Raw genomic sequence first — 23,278 nt, forward strand, 5'->3', positions numbered from 1 at the left:
AGATTCATTGAGGGTGGAGTAGGAGATGGCAGAGTAGGAGGACTCTAGGCTGCTCTCATCCCACGAACAAAACTATATAACTATCAAATCATCCTAAATACCCCAGAAATTGATGTGAAGAATGACAAAACAAACTCCACAACTAAAGGGAGAGAAGAGGTCACATCAAAGAATGTAGGAAGTGTGGAGATGTGGTTTAGGGGAGAGAGAGATCATGGGTGCTGTGGAAGAAAGGAGCTGTGGTCCTAGAGAAGGGTGAGAAGGAGAGACAGGAAACAAAGGGGGATGCACAAAGAGAGCATTTCCCCAAAGCCACCAGCTTGGAATAGAGAGGGGCTGAATTTCATGAGTTCTTGCAGCCAATGGGGCTTAGACACTGGAGTTTTAAAGATCAAGGGCTTGGCTAGGATAGAGCCTAGAGGGCACTGTACTGGTCCTGAAGAGAAGTCAAGAAAAACAATCTGGGGGCAGACAGCATGGAAACAGCGTTGAAAAAATGCCTGGGGCACACAATGGGGAGATTATTCCCTGTTCTTTTTTTATTCTCAGAAAGATTGTTCTCTTTTCTGAGAGACAGCATTCATGGAGATGCCTCTCCTGGAACAAAGGAGCTGGTTGGTTCCATTCCCTCCTCCCACCACACCTCAGCATAAACACAGAGCCACCTGAGTGAAGAAGCTCACAGACACTGGCTGCCTAACTTGCTTACACCAAGCACCTCCTCCCTGTGCTTTGGCAGGACTACCTTTATCAATCAAGCCTGCCTCAGTCCCAGCATAGCCGACCCCTCTCCCAGAAGACCAACACAAATACCTGCTCACACCACGTCTCCAGAGCAGAGTGTTCTACAGGGCCTCAGTTTTGGTGGAGTTGGTTTCAGGTCTCATTTCACAAGCAGACCAGAGCACATCTAGTTAAAACTCACCACATTCAGGTCAAGGACCAAATATTGCTCACAGCAGGAAATGGATGCCTCTGCAGATAACTGGCCTGAAGGATAGAGCAGCCACAACCCTACAGCAGACACACAGAGCACATGCCAGAGACACTCCCTGAAGCACCAGGACCTGGACACTACACAACCTCTTCTTTAAAATGTCATTACTTTCAGGATCAGGAGGCATAACTGGCTTTTCTAATACACTGCAGGCAGAGACTTAGACAAAAATGCCAAAATGGAGGAATTTATCCCAAATGGAAGAAGATAAGGCCACAGCCAGAGAGCTAAGCAAAACATATATAAGTAATACCCCCGAGGGAGAATTTAACGCACAATCATAAAGATACTCACTGGGCTTGAGAAAACAATAGAACACATCAGGGAGACCCTTACCACTGAGATAAAAGAATTAAAAAGTATCAATCGGAGATAAAGAGTGCATAAATGAGATTGTAAATAGGCTTGATGCAGTGGACAGCAGGCTGGGAGAAGCAGAGGAATGAATTATTGACCTAGAATACAAAATAATGGAAAATAATGAAGCTGAACAAAAGACAGAAAGAGGAAGTATGCAACATAAGATAGATTTAGGGAACTCAGTGACTGCACCAAATATAATAACATTCATATTCTAGGAGTTCCAGAAGAAGAAGAGAGAGAAAAGAGGGAAGAATGTTTATTTCAAGAAATAATAGCAGAAAACTTCCCTATCCTGGGGAAGGAAACAGACATCCAGATCCAGGAGACAGAGAACTCCCACCAACATCAATACAGGCAGTCCAACAATGAGACATGGTTTATTTAAGTATGCAAAATATAGTAATAAAGAAAAAAATCTTATAAGCAGCAGGACAAAAGAAGTCCTTAACTTACAAGGGAAAAAACTCTAAGGTTAGCTGGAGATTTCTGAACAGAAACTTGGAAAGCCAGAAGGGAATGGCATGATATATTCAAAGTGCTGAATGGGAAAAATCTGAAGCCAAGAATACTCTATCCAGCAAGCCTATCATTCAGAATAGAAGAAGGGGTAAAGAGCTTCCCGGGCAAACAAAAACAAAATCAAAGGAGTTTTTGATTACTAAACTAGTAAGAAATATTAAAGGGGACTCTCTGAGTAAAGAGACCAAAAGTTACAGTATAAAGGTTGGAAACACAAAAGCAGTAAAAATGAGTATTTCTGTAAAAAAATCTGTGAAGGAACTCACAAAGTAAAAAGAGATAAAATATAATAACACATACCTAAAATGTAGGGAGGAGAGACAAAGAAAAACAAAAGGAGTTCGTCACCACCAAAGTAGCCCTGCAAGAAATATTAAAGGGAACTCTGAGTGCAAAGGAGAGACAAAAAGTGGTAAAGAAAAGACACAAAGAACATCTCCAGAAACAATGATAAAATAAGTAGTAAAATGGCAACAAATAAATATCTATCAATAATTACTTTGAATGTAAATGGACTAAATGCTCCAATCAATAGACTTAGGGTATCAGAATGCATAAAAAAACAAGATCTATCTATATGCTGCCTACAAGGGACTCATTTTAGACCTAAAGATACCTGAAGATTGAAAATGAGAAGATGGAGAAACATTTATCACATAAACAGATGTCAAATGAAGCCAGAGTAGCAATACTTTTATCAGACAAACTAGACTTTAAATCAAAGACTGTAAAAAGAAACAAAGGAAGCCATTATATAATCATAAAGTAGACAATCCAACAAGAATATATAACAATTATAAATATTTATGCACCCAACATGGGAAGATCCAAATATGTAAAGCAATCAATAACAAACATGTGGGAACAAATTGATATTAACACAAAAACAGTAGGGGATTTTAACACCCCATTTCCATAAAGGGGCATATTAACTTAACAGAACATCAACAAGGAAATAATAGCTTTGAATGACACACTAGATCAAGTGAACTTAACAGATACATTCAGGACATTCCATCCTAAAACAGCAGAATACACATTCTTTTCAAGTGTCCCTGGAACATTCTCCAGAACAGATCGCATATTAGGTCCCTACAAAACAGGCCTCAATACATACAAAAAACCTGAAGTCATACCATGCACCTTTTCTGACCACAAAGTTGTGAAACTAGAAGTCAATCACAATGAAAAAAAATCTGGAAAGACCACAAATACTAGAAGTTAAACAACATACTACTAAACAATGAATGGGTCAAACAGGAAATCAAAGGAGAAATAAAAACACATGGAAACAAAGGAAAATGAAAACACAATGGTCCAAAACCTTTGGGATTCAGCAAAAGCACTCCTAAGAGGGAAGTTTATAACAAGAAAGGTCTACTTCAAGAGGCAAGAAAAATCTCAAATGCACAACCTAACCTGACACCTAAAGGAGCTATAAAAGAACAAAAAACAAAGCCTAAAACCAGCAGAAGCAAGGAAATAATAAAGATTACACAGAACTTTTTAAAAATTTTTTTGAATGTTTATTTATTTTTGAGGGAGAGAGAGACAGAACATGAGCGGAGGAGGGGCAGAGAGGGAGACACAGAATCCGAAGCAGGCTCTAGGCTCTGAGCTGTCAGCACAGAGCCTGAGGGGGGGCTCAAACTCACGAGCAGTGAGATCATGACCTGAGTCGAAGTTGGATGCTCAACCGACTGAGCCACCCAGGCACCCCTAGACAGAACTTTTTAAGGAAAACATCCAGATGGCTAACAGACACATGAAAAGATGCTCAACATCACTCATCATCAGGGAAATACAAAGCAAAACTGCAATGAGATACCACCTCACACTTGTCAGAATGGCTAACATTAACAACTCAGGAAACAACAGACACTGGAGAGGATGCAGAGAAAGAGGAACTCTTTTGCACTGCTGGTGGGAATGCAGACTGGTGTAGCCACTCTGGAAAACAGTGAGGAGGTTCCACAAAAAAATTAAAAATAGAATGGCCCTACAACTCAGCAATTACACTACTAGGTATTTATCCAAAGGGTAAAAAATGCTGATTTGAAGGCACACATGCACCCCAATGTTTATAGCAGTGCTATTAACAATAGCCAAATATTGGAAAGAACCCAAAAGTCCATCGACTGATGAATGGATAAAGAAGATGTGGTATACACACACACACACACACACACACACACACAATGGAATTTTACTTGGCAATCAAAAACAATAAAATCTTTCCTTTTGCAATAACATGGATGGAACTAGAGGGTATTATGCTAAGGAAAAGTCAGTCAGAGAAAAGTCAGTCAGAGAAAGACAGATATCATATGATTTCACTCATGTGTAATTTGACAAACACAACAGATGAACATGGGGAAGGGAAGGAAAATAAGATAAAAACACAGAGGGAGGCAAACCAATAGAGACTCTTAAATACAGAGAACAAACTCAGGTTGCTGGAGGGGAGGTGGGTTGGGGATGAGTTAAATCAGTGATGGACATTAAGGAGGGCACTTTTTGGGATGAGCACTGGGTGTCATATGTAATAGATGAATCACTGGGTTCTACCCCTGAAGTCAAGACTACACTGTATTTTAACTAACTTGAATTTAAGTTAAAAAAAAAAGATTAGAGCAGAAATAAGTGACATAGACACTAAAAAAAAAATAATAACAATAGAACAGATCAATGAATCCAGGAGCTGGTTCTTTGACAAAATGAATAAAATTGATAAATATCTAGCTGGACTTATGAAAATAAAAACAGAAAGGGCTTAAAGAAATAAAATCACAAATGAGAGAGGAGAAATAACAAACACCACAGAAATATAAACAATTATAAGAAGCAGTGGGTTAAGCTATGAAAAAGCTAAATGTTAAAGATTTCTGAATTTAGGCTTTATCATAACATGCAGCTAGCTGGGCTGTGAAACCCCAGCCAGCTGTGTGTGGTTGGGAATGTCCCATAGTTAGTTGCAATGTGATATCATTTCATCATAAGGTTTGCTCAATAACTATGATTTTTTTGTTTGTCTTTTTTTCCTTTTGTCTCTTAGTTTTTGTATTTGCTGTGTGCTAAATTTTTATATTTTGTACAGTGCTTGGAAGGAATTTTGGAAATGAAAGGAAAGGATCTGATCTCTAGCAAATACAAATCTTTGCCCTCTATGGAACTTTAAAAGTGGAGGAGCACTTTCCACACGTGGCTCTCACAACAACCTAGTGAGAGAGGACAGGAATGATTATTCCCATTTTATAGGGAAAACTCATATTTTGTGACTAACTCAAATCAGAGATAGAAAATGGAAGACACTGGATTCACACCCTGATAATCCTTTGCATAATCCAACCTGCTTTCCATCATTCTTAGGTATAATTAAAACATTTATGAAGTAAAAGAAAAAATTTCATGTGAGTTAGTATAATTTTATACTTTTATTTATCAGTAAAGACTAATTCTGTACAAGTGAGGTAAATTTTTATAAGTCTTTTTAGTAATATCATTTAGTGTTCAGTATATAATTATATATATTTTTACACGTTTTTTTCTAAATCCCAGTTAATATACACTGTAATAGTAGTTTCAGTTGTATTATTTAGTTATTCAACACTTCCATATATCACCCAGTGCTTACAAGTGTACTCTTTAATCGCCATCACCTATTTAACTCAGCCCCCCAACCACCTTCCCTCTGGTAACCACCAGTTTCTTCTCTATAGTTAAGAATCTTTTTCTTGGTTTGCTTCTCTCTCTTTTTTTAACCTATGCTCATTTTTTTTGTTTGTTTCTTAAATTCCACATATGATCGGAATCATATTGTATTTGTCTTTCTCTGACTTATTTCACTTAGCATAACACTCTGTCGTTCCATCCATGTCACTGCAAATGGCAAGATTTCATTATTTTTTGTGGTTAATATTCCATCACATATATGTGTATATATGTGTATACGCCACTTCTTTATTCACTCATCAGTCAACAGATGGACATATGGGCTGTTTTCATAACTTGACTATTTTTGTTTTAATTTTGATTTTCAGGGGTTTAAATTCAAGTATGGTGAATATTCATTCACTGCCCAAGTTCTGTCTGATTCTTATTGTGACACTTGGATTGAATAAACCATCCCTGCTTTCCTGGAGAGAAATAATAATTGTATGTGGCTGACCACTAGGACTTATATTCCAAGATATTACTAAAATATCAGACATTGCCTTAGTAGATTTGACAACACATTTGGGTCTGAGGTAGACCAGGAAACAATAATCATTTAAAACACCTGGGTTTGAAACTGATTGAGAGATGAAGTGAGTTGACTGGGGATAAAAATATTCATTGTATTGTTATCACAGCTATTAAAGAATACATCTAAATTAGGAAGCAAAAACCTGGTCTTTACTGTTGAAGGCAGGTTATCTATTATCAAAGCACTCTCCAAATGAAGATTTCCTTTTGCTTCTGGCATGCAGCTACTTTAGAGGCACTATCAATGCCAAATCACCTTAATCCAGCCAGATATTTATATAATTCAAAGATGCATTTCAATTACTGTGTTAGTTGGTCTATTTATATTTCAGCCTTGCTTATATAATTTAGTCCTTTTAGAGCACCAACCTAAAGGAAAGTTTACTAAGGTATGTTCACCTCAGTGGGTTCTGTCTCTCGATATTTTTAGTGGATTCTATATTTTAATTTCTATCTTCCTGGCCCTATTAACCAAACAAAATTCTCTGTTAAGAAACTCAACTCCTTAGCTGCTAATTTAGGAATCAACAATTGCCTTGAGAAGTGACACCAGACACTATGATCACTTATCCTGGTTTTTCTTATTATCTGAATATAGCCCTAAAAATGCTTATACCTTCCTTCTTACCAGTATCTTCAAATTATATAACTGTTTTGTCTAACTTTCCAGTAGTTTTCAGATTGATGGCTAGTATGAATCAAGCTATTCCACCATTGTCCTCAGATAAATTTTTGACAAAATAATCTAGCTATGTTTACTCAGCAATATGACTAAATTTGATTTAGTGTGACTAAATCATACAGCTCTACCACAACTAAAGACTATGGTGTTTCAGCAAGAAGACAGATATGATGAAATCTATGGTTTAAATGGATCATCCTAATGATTATGTGAAAAACAGATTACATTGGAGATAAAGTGGAGTCAGGATTCAGTGAGTAAATTCTTGCACAAAAGATCATGATTGTGAATTGGAGCAGTTGAATTAGAGATAAGGTGATAGGGACTTGGTTTTAGATGTCTTTAAAAGGGAACCAATGGGGGACTGGATAAGAGATGAGGTTTTATGTCAGTCTTTACCTTGTGGACATAAAATGATCCTAAGCTTGAAAAACTGAGTATATGGTAATACAATTTTCCAAGCTGAGAAAATAAATAGGAAAAATAGGTTTTTTTAGGGAAGATAATATATTGTTTTTGAGCTTGTTGACTTTGAAGTTAAGAGACTCTTCTGAAAAGTGGAGAAACTGGGAGTAGGAAGACAAGTTAACACAAGGTAATATAATAGCCTGGTGCCCAATTTTCTAATGACTCTTTCAAGTTGAAGTTCAGTGTAATGCCATAAATACTTATTAAACACCTGTGTGTAAAATATTGTGTTAAGTACCATGAGATACAATGCGTGTTTTCAAAATATTCTAAAAACAGTAGGTATGTTTGGAGATACAGTGAAACAAAGAATCATAATAAATTAAAGTTTTCTGATTTCTAATGTGGTGCTCTTTCCATTGTACCATGAGATGTGTGGACGGAAACTGGTGGGTTAAATAACATAGACACTATCAAGGTAAAATCAACATGTTTGAACACTGATAAACATGGGGGGAAAGTTAGGGCCTCCTAGGAGAAAGATAATTAAAGATAATTTTTTGAGGTAATATGACAACATGAATATAATTTCAATGCAAAAAATTATAGAGAGAAAAGAGATGGTATATTTTATCATTATCTGGAAACTTTCTAAGGTCCAAATAAATTTCTACATGGGCATTAGTCACAGCAAAAGGGAGATTTACATAGAGAGCTCAGGAAACCCTGATTATCTTATAGAAGATATGATGTGGCAGACTATGTAATGATGATTTACCTTATTTTGGATGCTATCAATAGCTGATAAGTTAGTTCTTAAATTATTTGTGCATGTAACCTTTGGGTTTCTGAACTTGAATACAGGGCATACAATATCTCCATTAAATTTTTGTTTCCCACCAATGTGTTTCTTATTTTTAAGGATACTGAATGAAACATTATGGTTTTAAATGCTTGATCAACTCTGTAACCATGAAATTAGTTGACTCTTAAAACATGCCACAACTCTGAACTTCAGTTTTTGAAAAAATAATTAGGAAATCTTCAAAGATGAGTGCATATAATAGAAGGTTTTTTTAAAATGTGTATTTATTTTTGAGAGAGAGAGAGAGGGAGCGAGCACGCAAGAAGGGGAGGGGCAGAGAAAGACAGAGAGACAGAGACAGAGACAGAGACAGAGACAGAATCTCAAGTGGGCTCCAGGCTCCAAGCTGTCAGCGCAGAGTCTGATGCAAGGCTGGAACTCACGAACCCATGAGATCATAACCTGAGCCAAAGTTGGATGTAACCAACTGAGCCACCCAGGTGCCTCAGAAGTTTTTTCTAATAGAAATTGAAATAATAGATATATGAAACAAAGACTATCATTGGGTGTGAAAAGGTAAATTTCCATCACACATATGTAAAGCAATACCACATTTCTGGTGGGAGAAATGCCTTGATATGTTAATTGGTCTACTTTTATCCCAATCCTCATACGCTCAGAAAATATCAATGAATGATGAAAGACTGCCAATTTTCTAGAGCGTTGGGCTTATACGTTTTGTCAGTCAGCTACTAGAGTTTTTAGTACCTATAAAAATGGACACACAATGGCATTTCAATTTGTAACCAGTATTCCTAATCTGCCACAGACTGAATTGTTTCCTGACTTCATGAATCACTAAAGATTTCTAATACTGCTTCCAATAGTCCTCTCAATGTTGCATTATTCTAAAGTAACTTGGTCACAAACATGTACTTGGGAAAATTAAATGTAAAATATCCATTTCATTTAAAGGAGTAGAAATTATAAGTATCACTAGGGTAGTTTTATGTACTCCAAATGGTATTTTAGAAATGCTACTCTGGATTACATGAAACAGTCAATGGCGGGATTCACATTTCCCCCTTTTGTTCTTATGTAGTTTAACTCATACTGACAGTCTTCCCATACACTGGGAAACTATGTTGCTACAAATTGATTTCTATCTTCTCCCCCTTCTGACTGTATAGCTGCATGATTCTAGCTTTGCTCTATGGTCATTTTTAGTGTCCAGTTGCCATGTTGATACAGAGACGTGTAATTATAGTTAAATAAAATTGTCTGTTAGGAAAATAAGAGAATTATTCTCCAGAGGTTAACACTAGAGATAGTGGTAGAAGATGATGGTCAAAGATAGAGTGAGAAGATTAGATCTTTATCTATATACAGTTTGTTTACCAATATGGATTAAAAAATAAAATGTAGTGCTTCTTGACATGGTGACATTACAACAGAAGGTGAACCATACCCTATTTTCACTTACTATTTTATCTCTATCACCTTGCATACTGCCAATCACCTAGTAAGAGTTCAAAAATATATTTAATCAGGGGCACCTGGGTGGCTCAGTCTGTTAAGTGTCCAACTTCAGGTCAGGTCATGATCTCACAGTCTGTGAGTTTGAGCCCCGCGTCGGGCTCTGTGCTGACAGCTCAAAGCCTGGAGCCTGTTTCCGATTCTGTGTCTCCCTCTCTCTCTGCCCCTCTCCTGCTCATGCTCTGTCTCTCTCTGTCTCAAAAATAAATAAAAACATTAAAAAAATTAAAAATATATATATTTAATCAAAGAATAGGTGATTAACTGAATGAGAGACTAACAATGAATGGATGGAATTGTAGAAGGGATTCCTACAAGGATAAAACAATGGCAAGAAACAAGCTTTTTTAAAAAAAAACTTTTTTAATGTTTTATTTGTATTTGAGAGAGAGAGAGAGAGGGAGAGAGAGAGAGAGACAGAGAGAGAGAGAGCATGAGCAGGGGAGGGGCAGAGAGAGAGGGGGAGACACAGAATCCAAAGCAGGTTCCAGGCTCTGAGCAGTCAGCACAGAGCCCGACACAGGGCCCGAACCTGTGAACCACAAGATCATGACCCGAGCTGAACGAAGTCGGACACTCAACTGACTGAGCCACCCAGGCGCCCCTAAAAAACTTTTTTTAAAGCTTATTTATTTGAGAGAGTGAGAGAGCGAAAGAGCACACACATGGGCACAGATGAGGCAGAGAAAGAAGGAGAGAGAATCCCAAGCAGGCTCTGCACTGTCAGCACAGAGCCCAACATGGGGTTCAATCCCACAGACTGTGAGATCATGACCTGAGCCAAAATCAAGAGTCAGAAGCTTAACTAGCTGAGCCACCCAGGCTCCCCGAGACAAACTTCTTACACTGTCACATCGTTGTGAGGTGTACAAGTTAATACATGGGTTTTGCAGACCCATGTGTCAAATCTGGAAATAGGAATGTGAGTTCCAAAGCAATGATGCTTATACTGAAAGCTTCATCAAGTTAGTCCTGGACTGAGTTAAAATATGGGGAATGTGGGAAGAGAAATAGAGTTGTATGACAAGGATAGAAATGCAACTGTCATAAAGGTGACAAAAATGAGATAACTTGCCCCAGAGAATAACATTATTTTTACACTCTTTGTCAGCAGCAAGATATTCAAGGCCATGCTGAGAAATGAAGCTTAAAGCAATATTGGAACAATGGCAGTGAAGCCAGTAGGGAATTTTGCCCTATGTAAAGATTACTTTGTTGGGTTGAATGGTGCTTTCTCTCTCATACAGAAAATTAATTCTAACAGAGAACTAAAGTTTGAAGTAATTTTGAACAATAGAAATTTTCAGATGCTTGTTCCAGGTCCTTATTTGTCAGAAAGGACTTCACCTTGGGACATGAACAAGAAGGAACCTCACCACTGCCTGTAGTGAACATTATACAAGCTGTCACTCCCAAATCACAGGTGTGGAGAGACCTGAAAAATAACCGTGTGGGAAATCAACTCACAACAACGAATGTCACTTAGATAATTTGTCTAACACTCAAATACTTCCCGCCTGAAGAGACCTAGTAGCAAATTTGCTCATAATATCACTAAAAGTCTTGACCAAAGAACACTCACATCACAAATAACATGAAACTTCTTTTTTAAACCACAGTGAAATAAAATATATATATTGCCTATATATATATATACATATATATGTATATATATATATTGCCAAAAATATATATTCGGCAAAAATCAATATTTCCAGTATCTTTTTATTTAGAAAACTATTGGTAATTACTTTCTTTACAAAAGCATTTTGAAACCACTAGTTCCCTCGTTAAATAAATTTCAAAAATTCCTAGTGCCTTGATCTGTGTTCTCCAGAATTAAATTTCATTGTTTTCACACTATAGTCCTTTACTGATAAACATGATATATTACTTAATGTTCACAATAACCTTGTGATGTCATTACGGCTTTTTTTGTATACATGGAAACAGGAAGAGAATGACTGCTTAAGATCAAGCAGATAATAAATGGCAGGAACTTCCACTTCTGATGAAGGATTAACAGAGATCAGCTCTACCTTCTTGACTGAAACATATGCAAAGTGGGAAAAATACAGGAATCAACACTTTCTTTTCTTAAGTTTATTTATCTATTTTTGAGAGAGAGAGAGCACAAGTGGGGGAGAGGCTGAGAGAGAGAGAGGGAGACAGAGACTCCGAGGCAGGCTCCAGGCCCTGAGCTGTCACTCAAACCCATGAACCATGAGATCAGGACCTGAGACAAAGTCAGACACTCAACCAGCTGAGCCACCCAGGCACCCCTGAATCAACAATTTTCAAGACACTGTTCATCAGGCAAGGAAGGACACTGACCCCACTGAGATGGGAATTGAACACAGTGAGCCCTATGATTGCCCCAGATTAATGCCTTGAAAGACTTTCCTGGCCATAGTACAGAAAGGCAGAGTGCAGACAGAGCTCAGCAGATGTTCCAAGGTGAGCAGATAGAGATGAAAGTCTGAGGAGAACAAGGCAGCTATAGTTCATAGGACAGAGTGCAAAAGAAGCAAAAGTTTCACAAAGAATTCCAGATATTTGAATCAATTAATTGGAGTTGAGTACTTTCTTTTTTTTAATATATGAAATTTATTGTCAAATTGGTTTCCATACAACACCCAGTGCTCATCCCAAAAGATGACCTCTTCAATGTGCATCACCTACCCTACCCTCCCTCCCAACCCCCATCAACCCTCAGTTTGTTCTCAGATTTTTAGAGTCTCTTATGCTTTGGCCCTCTCCCACTCTAACCGGAGTTGAGTATTTTCAAATAAAAACTAAAGTATTCACCTGAGTACTGATTAGCACATGTGTGTGCGGAAATTACTAGACATTAAGGAAACTAGCACCCCAAACTATTGCTCATAACAGTTCCTGGTGCTCACACAGGACTTGGAATTGTGCTTCATGCTACATGTGACATAGGAAAACCTCAGTATTCATGGGATACTGGGTAGAGTACACAGAAGGTTCTTGTCTCAGGATGGAATCTTATAAAAAAAAAACAGACTGAATAGCTTAAACAACACACTTTTATTTTCTCACAGTTCTGGAGGCAAGAATTCTATGTTCAAGGTGATGGCAAATTAAGTCCCTGGTGATAGCTCTCTTCCTGGTTTGTCCATTGTCACCTTCTAACTGCACCCTGCCATGACTTTTCCTGTGTGTGTGTGTGTGTGTGTGTGTGTGTGTGTGTGTGTGTGTAAGAGAGAGAGAGAGAGAGAGAGAGAGAGAGAGAGAGAGAGAGATGGTGACTTTTTCTTTACTTATAGGGTACTAATCCTATTGTCAAGAACCCACTCATATGACCTTATGTAACCTCAGTTATCTCCCTAAAGGTCCTTTCTTCAAATACAGTCACATTGAGGGCTATGATTTCAACATATGAATATGGGGAAGGACACAATTCAGTCCATAACGGTGAGGAATATTTAGTAATAGACTGAGCAATGCTCTGGACCTGACTAGACATCTTGAAAGCAAAAACTGAAAGGGCCAAACTGCTCCCAAGGAACTAAATGGAACACCAAAACAAAACTCAAGAATATTCAACACAAACCAATCCATTACTAAGTAACATCAGTGAAAATAGTGGAGTAGAGAACTTGAAAGGTCCATCCCCTCATAGAAACACCAAGAAATGAGTAAAAATTGTCAGAATCAACTTAGTTGGGAATCTGGAAAATAGTCAAAGGTTTACAAGCAACCAAGAAAATTCTTGCTCAAGAAATAGGTGATTGAAATATAATGGAAAAACTTTGTTTTAATTTACTCTTGCTCCATGCACCTCACTGGCATGATGGCAGTCTTAATGATGACACTCCACACTCCTGGTCTAGGTGCCTAGTTCTGGAGGGAGCAGAGTAGACCTTATTTTCAATGAATTGTATTTGTCTGTTATGATCAATCTTGGGGGCTCTCTGAAGTATTAATGCAAAAGGCCTGCATTTGTTTCACCTAACTTGGAAATTTCTCAGGGTTGAAAACTGCTCTACAGAGGGCCTCCCTCAAAGACTTTGAATGCCAAATAAACAAGCTACTACCTTGTAGGGGGAAAAAAAGATTATGTTTGTGTCAAACCACAAATATACTGAAACACTGAGAGGAAAAGCTAGGGAGTGAGATGATTTGGGACATGAGAGCTTGAAAAACTACCAAATATACCATGGATTCTATAAAGTGACACATATGTCCAGGACAGGAGTCATGCTCAGAAAAGATCTGAGGAGACCTTAAATTTTCACCTCTGGCTGATCATTAGGCTCATTAAAAACACGAAGTGAAGGTTAAAAGGCAAAAGGCCTGGTAAAGCATGAAAGGAATGCTGCCAAACAAAACCAATCAGCAAAAACAAAGATGCATTTTATTCCTTTTTTTTTTTTTGCTTGAGTTGTTTAAGGAAATCTATCAAACCACTACATGACCATTAAGCTAAAGAAAATAGAGACTTCAGAGGTCACACACAACAGAGAATGAATCTCTAACAAAAAGCATTTGGTTAAGTCAGTATGCAAAATGTAACAACTAAAACCCACAAAAAAGCAGCAGTTTAAAAAAACGCTGGGGGAGGGAGAGAATCTGAGCTCCAGAGTTAACATAATATTCAAACTTTCCAATTTCTAACACAAAAAATATGAGGCATGCAAGCAAATGAGAAATCTGGACTAAACACAGAGGAAAAAATAAATTAGTAAGAGTTGTCCCTGAGGAAGCCAGCACATTTGACTTACTGCACAAGACTTTGAACCAACCAACTGTCTTACATTTATTTAAAGAGACAAAGGAAACCATAGGGAAAGAAATAGAGGAAATGAGGATGAAAATGTCTCAACAAATACAGATTTTTGATAATGAGATAGAAACTATAAAGAGAACCAAAAAAAAAAAATTCTGAAACTGCAAGCACAATAATTAAAATGAATGCCTGGGTGGATCAGCTGGTTGAGCATTTGACTTCACCTCAGGTCATGATCTCACAGTTTGTGAGACTGAGCCCCGTGTCAGGCTCCATGTCAACTGCATGGAGCCTGCTTGTGATTCTCTTTCTTCCTCTCTCTGCCCAGCCCCAGCTCTTTCTCCCTCTTTTTCAAAATAAATAAACCAAAACTTGAAATTCTCTTTCTTCCTCTCTCTGCCCTTCCCCAGCTCTCTCTCCCTCTTTCTCTTTCTCTCTCTCTTTCTAAAAATAAATAAAGAAGAAAGTAATTAAATCTCCACGAGAGGTTTGAATAGCATAACTGAACAGACAGATGACTCAGTGAAGTTAAATATAGGTCGATTAAAGATATTCAGTCTGAAGAGAAAAATAGTGAATAGTGGAAATACCAGAAGGAAATAATAAAGAAAAACGGGACACTGAGAATGTTTGAAGAAATAATGGTCAAAATTTTCCCAATTTGTATGAAGATATAAATATACACATCCAAAATTCTCAATGATCTTCAAGTGTAATGAACACAAAGAAATTCACACTGGAATTCATTATAATTAAAAGCCAAAGACAAAAAGAATCTTGAAAGCAGCAAAAGAGAAGTCATTTTTCACATAAAGTCACACTTAATTAATAGCTGATTTCTCATCAGAAACCATGGGAGCAAGAAGGCAGTGGGAATACATTTAAGGTACTGAAGGAAAAAATGCATCAACCAAGAATTCTGTTTCTGGCAAAACTACCCTTAAATATGAAGGAGAAATAAAGACATTCTCATATATTTAAAAATGAGGGAGCTCATCACTAGCATGCCTGCTCTACAAGAAATGCCAAAGGTGAGAGCAGACATTTCTGTCTTGTTCCTGACCATAGAGGACAAGCTCTCAGTTTTTCCCCATGATATATGATGTTACTTGTGGGTTTTTCATATATAAGGACTTTATTATGTTGAGGGATGTTCCCTCTAAACCTACTGTTGGGAGTTTTTATCATGAATGGATATTGTACTCTGTCAAATGCGTTTTCTGCGTCTATTGAAAGGATCATATGGTCCTTATATTTTTTTGTTTGTTTAACATTTATTTGCTATTGAGAGACAGAGAGAGACAGAGCATGAGCATGGGAGGGCCCAAGAGATGGGAGACACAGAATCAGAAACAGGCTCCAGGCTCTGAGCCATCAGCACACAGCCCACTGGGTGGCTTGAACTCACAAACCACGAGATCATGACCTGAGCCAAAGTTGGACACTTAACCGACAGAGCCACCCAGGTGCCCTGGTCCTTATACTTTCTTTTATTAATGTGGTATATCACATTGATTGATTTTTAAATGTTGAACCACTCTAACAGTCCAGGAATAAATCCCACTGGATTGTGGTGAATCATTTTTTTAATGTATTGTTGAATTAGGTTTGCTGGTATTTTATTAAGGATTTTGGCATCTATGTTCATCAGAGATTTTGGCCTATAGTTCTCTTTTTTAGTGGAGTATGTATTTGGTTTTGATATCAGGGTAATCCTGGTTTCATAGAATGAATTTGAAATTTTTCCTTCCTTCTCTATTTTTTTGGAATAGTTTGGAAAGAATAGGTATTAACTCTTTTTTAAATATTCGATAGAACTAGTCTACAATCCAGCAATTGAACTACTAAGTATTTACCCAAAGAATACAAAAATACTAATTGAAAGGGATACATGCACCCTGATGTTCATAGCAGCATTATCTACAATAGCCAAATTATGGAAATAGTCCAAATGTCCATGAAATGATGAATGGATAAGAGAGATGTGGCTTATATATATGTGTGTGTGTGTGAATATATACATACATATATATATATACATATATATATATATATATATGTATGTATATATATAATGGAATATTACTCAGCCATATAAAGAATGAATTCTTGGGGCACCTGGGTGGCTCAGTCAGTTGAGCAACCAACTTCAGCTCAGGTCATGGTCTCACAGTTTGTGAGTTCAAGCCCCGTGTTGGACTCTGTGTTGACAGCTCGGAACCTGAAGCCTGCTTTGGATTCTGTGTCTCCCCCTCTCTCTGCCCCTCCCCCACTTATGCTCTGTCTCTCTCTGTATCAGAAATAAATAAACATTAACAATATTAATAAAAATAAAAAAGAATGGATTCTTGCCATTTGCAATGACATGAATGGAGGTAGAATGTATTATGCTAAGTAAAATAAGACAGTCATAGAAAGACAAATACCATATGATTTCACTCATCTGCAATTTAAGAATAAAAACAAATGAGAGAATGGGGAAAAAGAGAGTGAGAGGCAAACCAAGAAACATACTCTTAACTATAGAGAAAAAACTGAGGGTTACCAGAAGGGAGGTGGGTGAGGGGATCGCTGAAATAGGTAATGGGGATTAAGGAGTGCACTTGTGATGAGCACCAGGTGATGTATGGAACTGTTGAGTCCATATTCTACACCTGAAACTAAGTAAAATCATATCACATTTGTCTTTCTCAACCTAACTTATTTTCCTTAACATAATACCCTTTATGTCCATCCATGTTGTGACAAATGGCAAGATCTCATTCTTTTTCATGGCTGAGTAATATTCGTGTGTGTGTGTGTGTGTGTGTGTGTGTGTGTGTCTCCTTTATTTATTCATCTATGGATGGACACTTGGGCTGCTTCCATATTTTGGTTTTTATAAATAATGGTGCAATCAACATAGGGATGCATGTATCTTTTCAAGTTAGTGTCTTCCTTTTTTTGGGTAAATACCCAGTAGTGGAAATACTGGAGCAAATGGAAATTCTACGTTTAATTTTTTCAGAAACCTCCATACCGTTTTCTGCAGTTTCTGTACCACTTTCTATATCCACTTACAGTGCACAAGGTTTCTTTTTTCTCCATATCCTCATCAATACTTGTTACGCCTTATCTTTTTGAGTCTAGACATTCTGAGAGGTATAAGGTTATGTCTCACTATGGTTTTGATTTTAAAAATTGGAAAATAAGTGTTGGAGAGGATTTGGAAAAAAGGAACTCTTGTATATTGCTGGTGAGAATGTAAATTACTTGGTGAAAACTGACAGTTCCTCAAAACGTTAAACTTAGAATTACCATATGACCCACCAATTTGCTTCTATGTATATATCCAAAATAATTTAAAACAGATCTTCAAACAAATAACTATGTACAAAAATTCATAGTAGCCCTATTCACTATACCCCAAAGATGGAAACCTCCCTAGTGCCCTTAATCGGATGAATGGATAAACAAAATATGGTATATCCATACAATGGGATATCATTGAGCCTTGAATAGGAATGAAGTACTGATACATACTATAATATGGTTGAATCTAAAAATCATTATCATAATTGAAAGAAGCTAGACAAAAAAATGTTACGTACTATATGATTCTGCTTATATGAATTATCCAGGATAAGTAAATCCATAAAGGCAAAAAGCATATTAGTAGTGCTAGGTGCTTGAGAAAGGGACAATGGGTAGTGATTACTTAATGGATATCTTGTCTTTGGGGTGTTATGAAAATATGGTGGAATCATATTAAATGCCACTAAATTATAAACTTTAAAGCAATTAAATTTATGTTATGTGAATTTCACCTCAATGAAAATATCTATTACTGGTATAGATGTTAGAATTAGTAGACAAGGGCATTAAAATATTTATTATAGAAGCTTTCCATATATTCAAGTAGTTAAGTAGTTATTTTCAATATATAAAGAAAAGCCAAATCATATTCTTAAATAGGAAAAATTAAATGTATTAGATAATAAATACATGGCATGTGATTAACAATAAATTAGATATTGCAAATAAAAAAATAGTAAACTCTAAGGCCTAGCAATAGAAATTATCCAAATGTAACACAAAGAATCAAAATATACGAACAGAGAAATTAGTGAGCTCAGTGAGCTATGGGACAATATCTTGCAGTTTGTTATAAATGTAATCACACTCGCTGAAAGAGAAGAGGGGAGGCAGAAAAAAAATAACTGAATAAACAATGAATTAAAATTCTCCAAATTCAAGAAACTGTGTTAATCTCATGTTTAAGAAAAAAAATACTCAAAGAAATTTCATAATTAAATTATTCAAATCCAGTGATGAAGAGGAATTAATGTAAGAAGGAAGACAAAAAAAAAAAAGACTTGTTAAAAATGGAGGAACAAAAATAAGGATGATGTTAGATTTCCTGTTAGAAACAATGCAAGTGAGAAGACAGTGGGGCATCATCTTTCACGTACTGAAGAAAAGACACTATCAACCTAAAATTATACTTGCATAAGCAATCCTGCTAAAATAAAGGTGAATAACAACTTCTCCAGACATATAAAAGCTAAAGAATTCATCATCATCATACTCACACTACAAGAAATTTTAAGGCAGTCCTTCTGGTGGAGCAAAAATGATTCCAGATGGAAATATGGATATAAATAAAGGAGTGAAGAGCACAAGAAATGGTAATTACTTGGGTAAATATCTAAGATTTTTAAATTTATATTTCTAAGATACTTTACTTTTTAAACAATTAATAACAATATATTGTGAGGTTTATTATATATGAGTAACACGTATGGTAATAATAGCACAAAGGTTAATACGAGAGAAATAGATGCTTACTACTATAAGATTTTCATGCTATATGTTAAGTGTATATTACCACATCAATGTAGAATCTGATAAAGATAATAAGTGGCAAAGTCCACCTAAATCCATATGATATGAGTATCAACCTGTTTTCTTTCCAGCATATAGGAATTAACTTTAACTTTCAGAGTCATTTCACATCCCCTGTTGCCAAATTTTTCTCTTTAATTAACAGTGATCTTTAAACTCCATGTTGTCACAAGTCTAACCCGGCAATCAATAGAAATTATAGTTAATCTGTTTCCTTCCTAGTTTAATGGGAACACTTCAAAAAACAATTTCTCGTTATCTATGACTAACTATATAATGCAAAAACAAACAAAAACCTCAAACAAGCAAACAAACAAGCAAAAAACCCAGCCCCCACAAAGGCCAGATTCAGTCAACAGTGTATAGGGAGGAAAGGCAATAACCAAATTCATCCATTCCAACAGTCGAATTACATGTGATCCAACTTAGAGAGCTTTTGCCTTTTATCAAAAGGATCATACTCTCTAGTGACATGATTTGATTGATATCAGAGGACAGTTAGTACTGCTCTTTACAAATGTATTCACATACTTTCCCTAATCTTATGTTTTGTATGGTATATGTTGAATGTTACAATGGAATGGCAGAACAAGAAATGGGAAAAAACCTTATATTTAGTATACCTTCACTTTCACTTTACACCATAATACAAAACATTTCCTTAAAGATACAATTCTTTAACCCCCCCACCTTAAACATAGAAACCTGTGTGTCAAGTTAGAATATCACTTTTTGCCTGTGCCTACTAATTTATTTCTGTGTTATTTGGTGGTTTATTTGGCCTACCTCCTCTACTAGACCTCAGATTAGTTTCAAAATTAGTAAGACATGGGCACTAGAAACATGCTTAAATATTTATACTTAATTATCATTCTGGACAGGTTAGTTCCATTTACTGATTCTGTTTTCTAACTCAATATTGACGGCTTTAAGATTGGACAAAATGTTGGTTTCCAGAAATCCTTCATGTATTGTCTATCTGACCATATAAGCTTTTGTTTTTTGCTAATAATATAGAATTCTTATAGAGAAAAATACTAGCTGGAGTCAAAAATAGATTAGAATCCCTTTCTGCAGAAATAAAGGAAGTAAAAAATAGTCAGAATTAAATTAAAAATGCTATAACTGAGCTGCAATCACGGATGGATGCAGCGGTGGCAAGGATGGATGAGGCAGAACAGAGAATCAGCAATATAGAGGACAAACTCATAGGGAATAATGAAGCAGAAAAAAAGAGGGAGATAAAGGCAAAAGAGCATGATTTAAGAATTAGAGAAATCAGTGACTCATTAAAAAGGAACAACATCAGAATCATAGGGGTTCCAGAAGAGGAAGACAGAGAAATAGGGGTAGAAGGGTTATGTGAGCAAATCACAGCAGAAAACTTTCTAACCTGGGGAAAGACACAGACATCAAAATCCAGGAAGCACAGAGGAACCCCATTAGATTCAACAAAAACAGACCATCAACAAGGCATATCATGGTCAAATTCACAAAATACTCAGGCAAAGAGAGAATCATGAAAGCAGCAAGGGGAAAAAAGTCCCTAACCTACAAGGGAAGACAGATCAGGTTTGCAGCAGAAACTTGGCAGGCCAGAAAGGCGTGGCAGGATATATTCAATGTGCTGAATCAGAAAAATATGCAGCCAAGAATTCTTTATCCAGCAAGGCTGTTATTCAAAATAGGAGAGATAAAAAGTTTCCCAAACAAAAATTAAAGGAGTTTGTGACCACTAAACCAACCCTGAAAGAAATTTTAAGGGAGACTCTCTGAGGGGAGAAAAGATGAAAAAAAAAATCAAAGCAACAAAGATTAGAAAGGACCAGAGAACACCACTAGAAACTCCAACTCTACAAGCATCATAATGGCAATACATTCATATCTTTCAGTACTCACTCTAAACCTCAATGGACTCAATGCTCCAATCAAAAGACACAGGGTAACAGAATGGATAAGAAAACAAGATCCATCTATATTCTGTTTACAAGAGACCAATTTTAGACCTAAAGACACCTTCAGATTGAAAGTAAGGGGATGGAAAACCATCTATCATGCTAATGGTCAAAAAAAGAAAGCTGGAGTAGCCGTACTTATATCAGACAATCTAGACTTTACAATAAAGACTGCATCAAGAAATGCAGAAGGGCATTATATCATAATCAAGGAGTCTATCCACCAAGAAGACCTAACAATTGTAAACATTTATGCGCCAAATGTGATGGCACCCAAATATATAAACCAATTAATCACAAACATAGAGAAACTCATCGACAGCAATACCATAATAGTAGGAGACTTCAACACACCACTCACAGCAATGGACAGATCATCTAATAAAAAAGTCAACAAGGAAACAATGCCTTTGAATAACACACTGGACCAGATAGACTTAACAGATATATTCAGAACATATCATCCTAAAGCAGTAGAATATACATTCTTCTCCAGTGTACATGGAAGGTTCTCAGGAATAGACCATATACTGGGACACAAAATAGCCCTACGTAAGTAGAAAAGGATCAAGATCATACCATGCATATTTTCAGACCACAACACTATGAAACTTGAAGTCAACCACAAGAAAAAGTTTGGAAAGGTAACAAATACTTGGAGACTGAAGAACATCCTACTAAAGAATGAATGGGCTAACCAATAAGTTAAAGAGGAAATTAAAAAGTATATGGAAGTTGGAGCACCTGGGTGGCTCAGTCGGTTGAGCGTCTGACTTTGGCTCAGGTCATGATCTCACGGTTTGTGGGTTTGAGCCTCGCATCAGGCTCTGTGCTGACCACTTGCTCAGAGCTTGGAATCTGCTTCTGATTCTGTGTCTCCTTTTCTCTCTGCCCCTCCCCTACTCATGCTTTGTCTCACTCTGTTTCTCACAAATAAATAAATGTCAAAAAATTTTTTTTAAAGTATATGGAAGTCAATGAAAATGATAACACCACAACCCAAAACCTCTGGGACGCAGCAAAGGCAGTCATAAGAGGAAAGTATATAGCAATCCAGGTCTTCCTAAAGAAAGAAGAAAGATCTCACATACACAACCTAACCTTATGCCTTAAGGACCTGAAAAAAGAACAGCAAATAAAACCCAAAACCAGCAGAAGACAGGAAATAATAAAGATTAGAGCAGAAAATAATGCTGCCAAAACCAAATAACAGGACAGGTTAATGAAACCAGAAGGTGGTTCTTTGAAAGAATTAATAATTTTGATAAACCACTAGCCAGTTTGACCAAAACCAAAAAGTAAAGGACCCAAATAAATAAAATCATGAATGAAAGAGTAAAGATCACAACCAACACAGCAAAAATAAAAACAATAATAAGAGAATATTATGAGGAATTATATGCCAACAAAATGGGCAATCTGGAAGAAACATATACACTATCAAAACTGAAACAGGAAGAAATTGAAAATTTGAACACACACATAACCAGTAAGGAAATCGAATTAGTAATCAAAAATCTGCCAAAAAAACAAGAGTCGAGGGCTAGATGGCTTTCCAGGGAAATTCTACCAAACATTTAAGGAAGAGTTAACACCTATTCTCTTGAAGCTGTTTGAAAAATAGAAATGGAAGGAAAACTTCCAAACTCTCTATGAAGCCAGCATTACCTGGATTCCAAAACCAGACAGAGATCCCACTAGAAAGGAGAATTATAGACCAATTTCCCTGATGAACATGGATGTAAAAATCTTCAACAAGATATTAGCCAACAAGATCCGACAATACATTAAAAAAATTATTCACCACAACCAAGTGGGATTGATACCTGGGATGCAGGACTGGTTCAATATCCACAAAACAATTAACGTGATTCATCACATCAATAAAAGAGAGGACAAGAACCATATGATCCTCTCAATAGATGCAGAAAAAGCATTTGACAAAATACAGCATCCTTTCTTGATAAAAACCTTCAAGAAAGTAGGGATAGAAGGAGCATACCTCGAGATCATAAAAGCCATATGTGAACGACCCAACGCTAATATCATCCTCAGTGGGGAAAAACTGAGAGCTTTTCCCCTAAGGTCAGGAACAAGACAGGGATGTCCACTCTCGCCACTGTTATTCAGC

Source organism: Felis catus, chromosome X (genome assembly GCF_018350175.1).
Source record: "Felis catus isolate Fca126 chromosome X, F.catus_Fca126_mat1.0, whole genome shotgun sequence".
In the NCBI taxonomy this organism is placed as follows: domain Eukaryota; kingdom Metazoa; phylum Chordata; class Mammalia; order Carnivora; family Felidae; genus Felis; species Felis catus.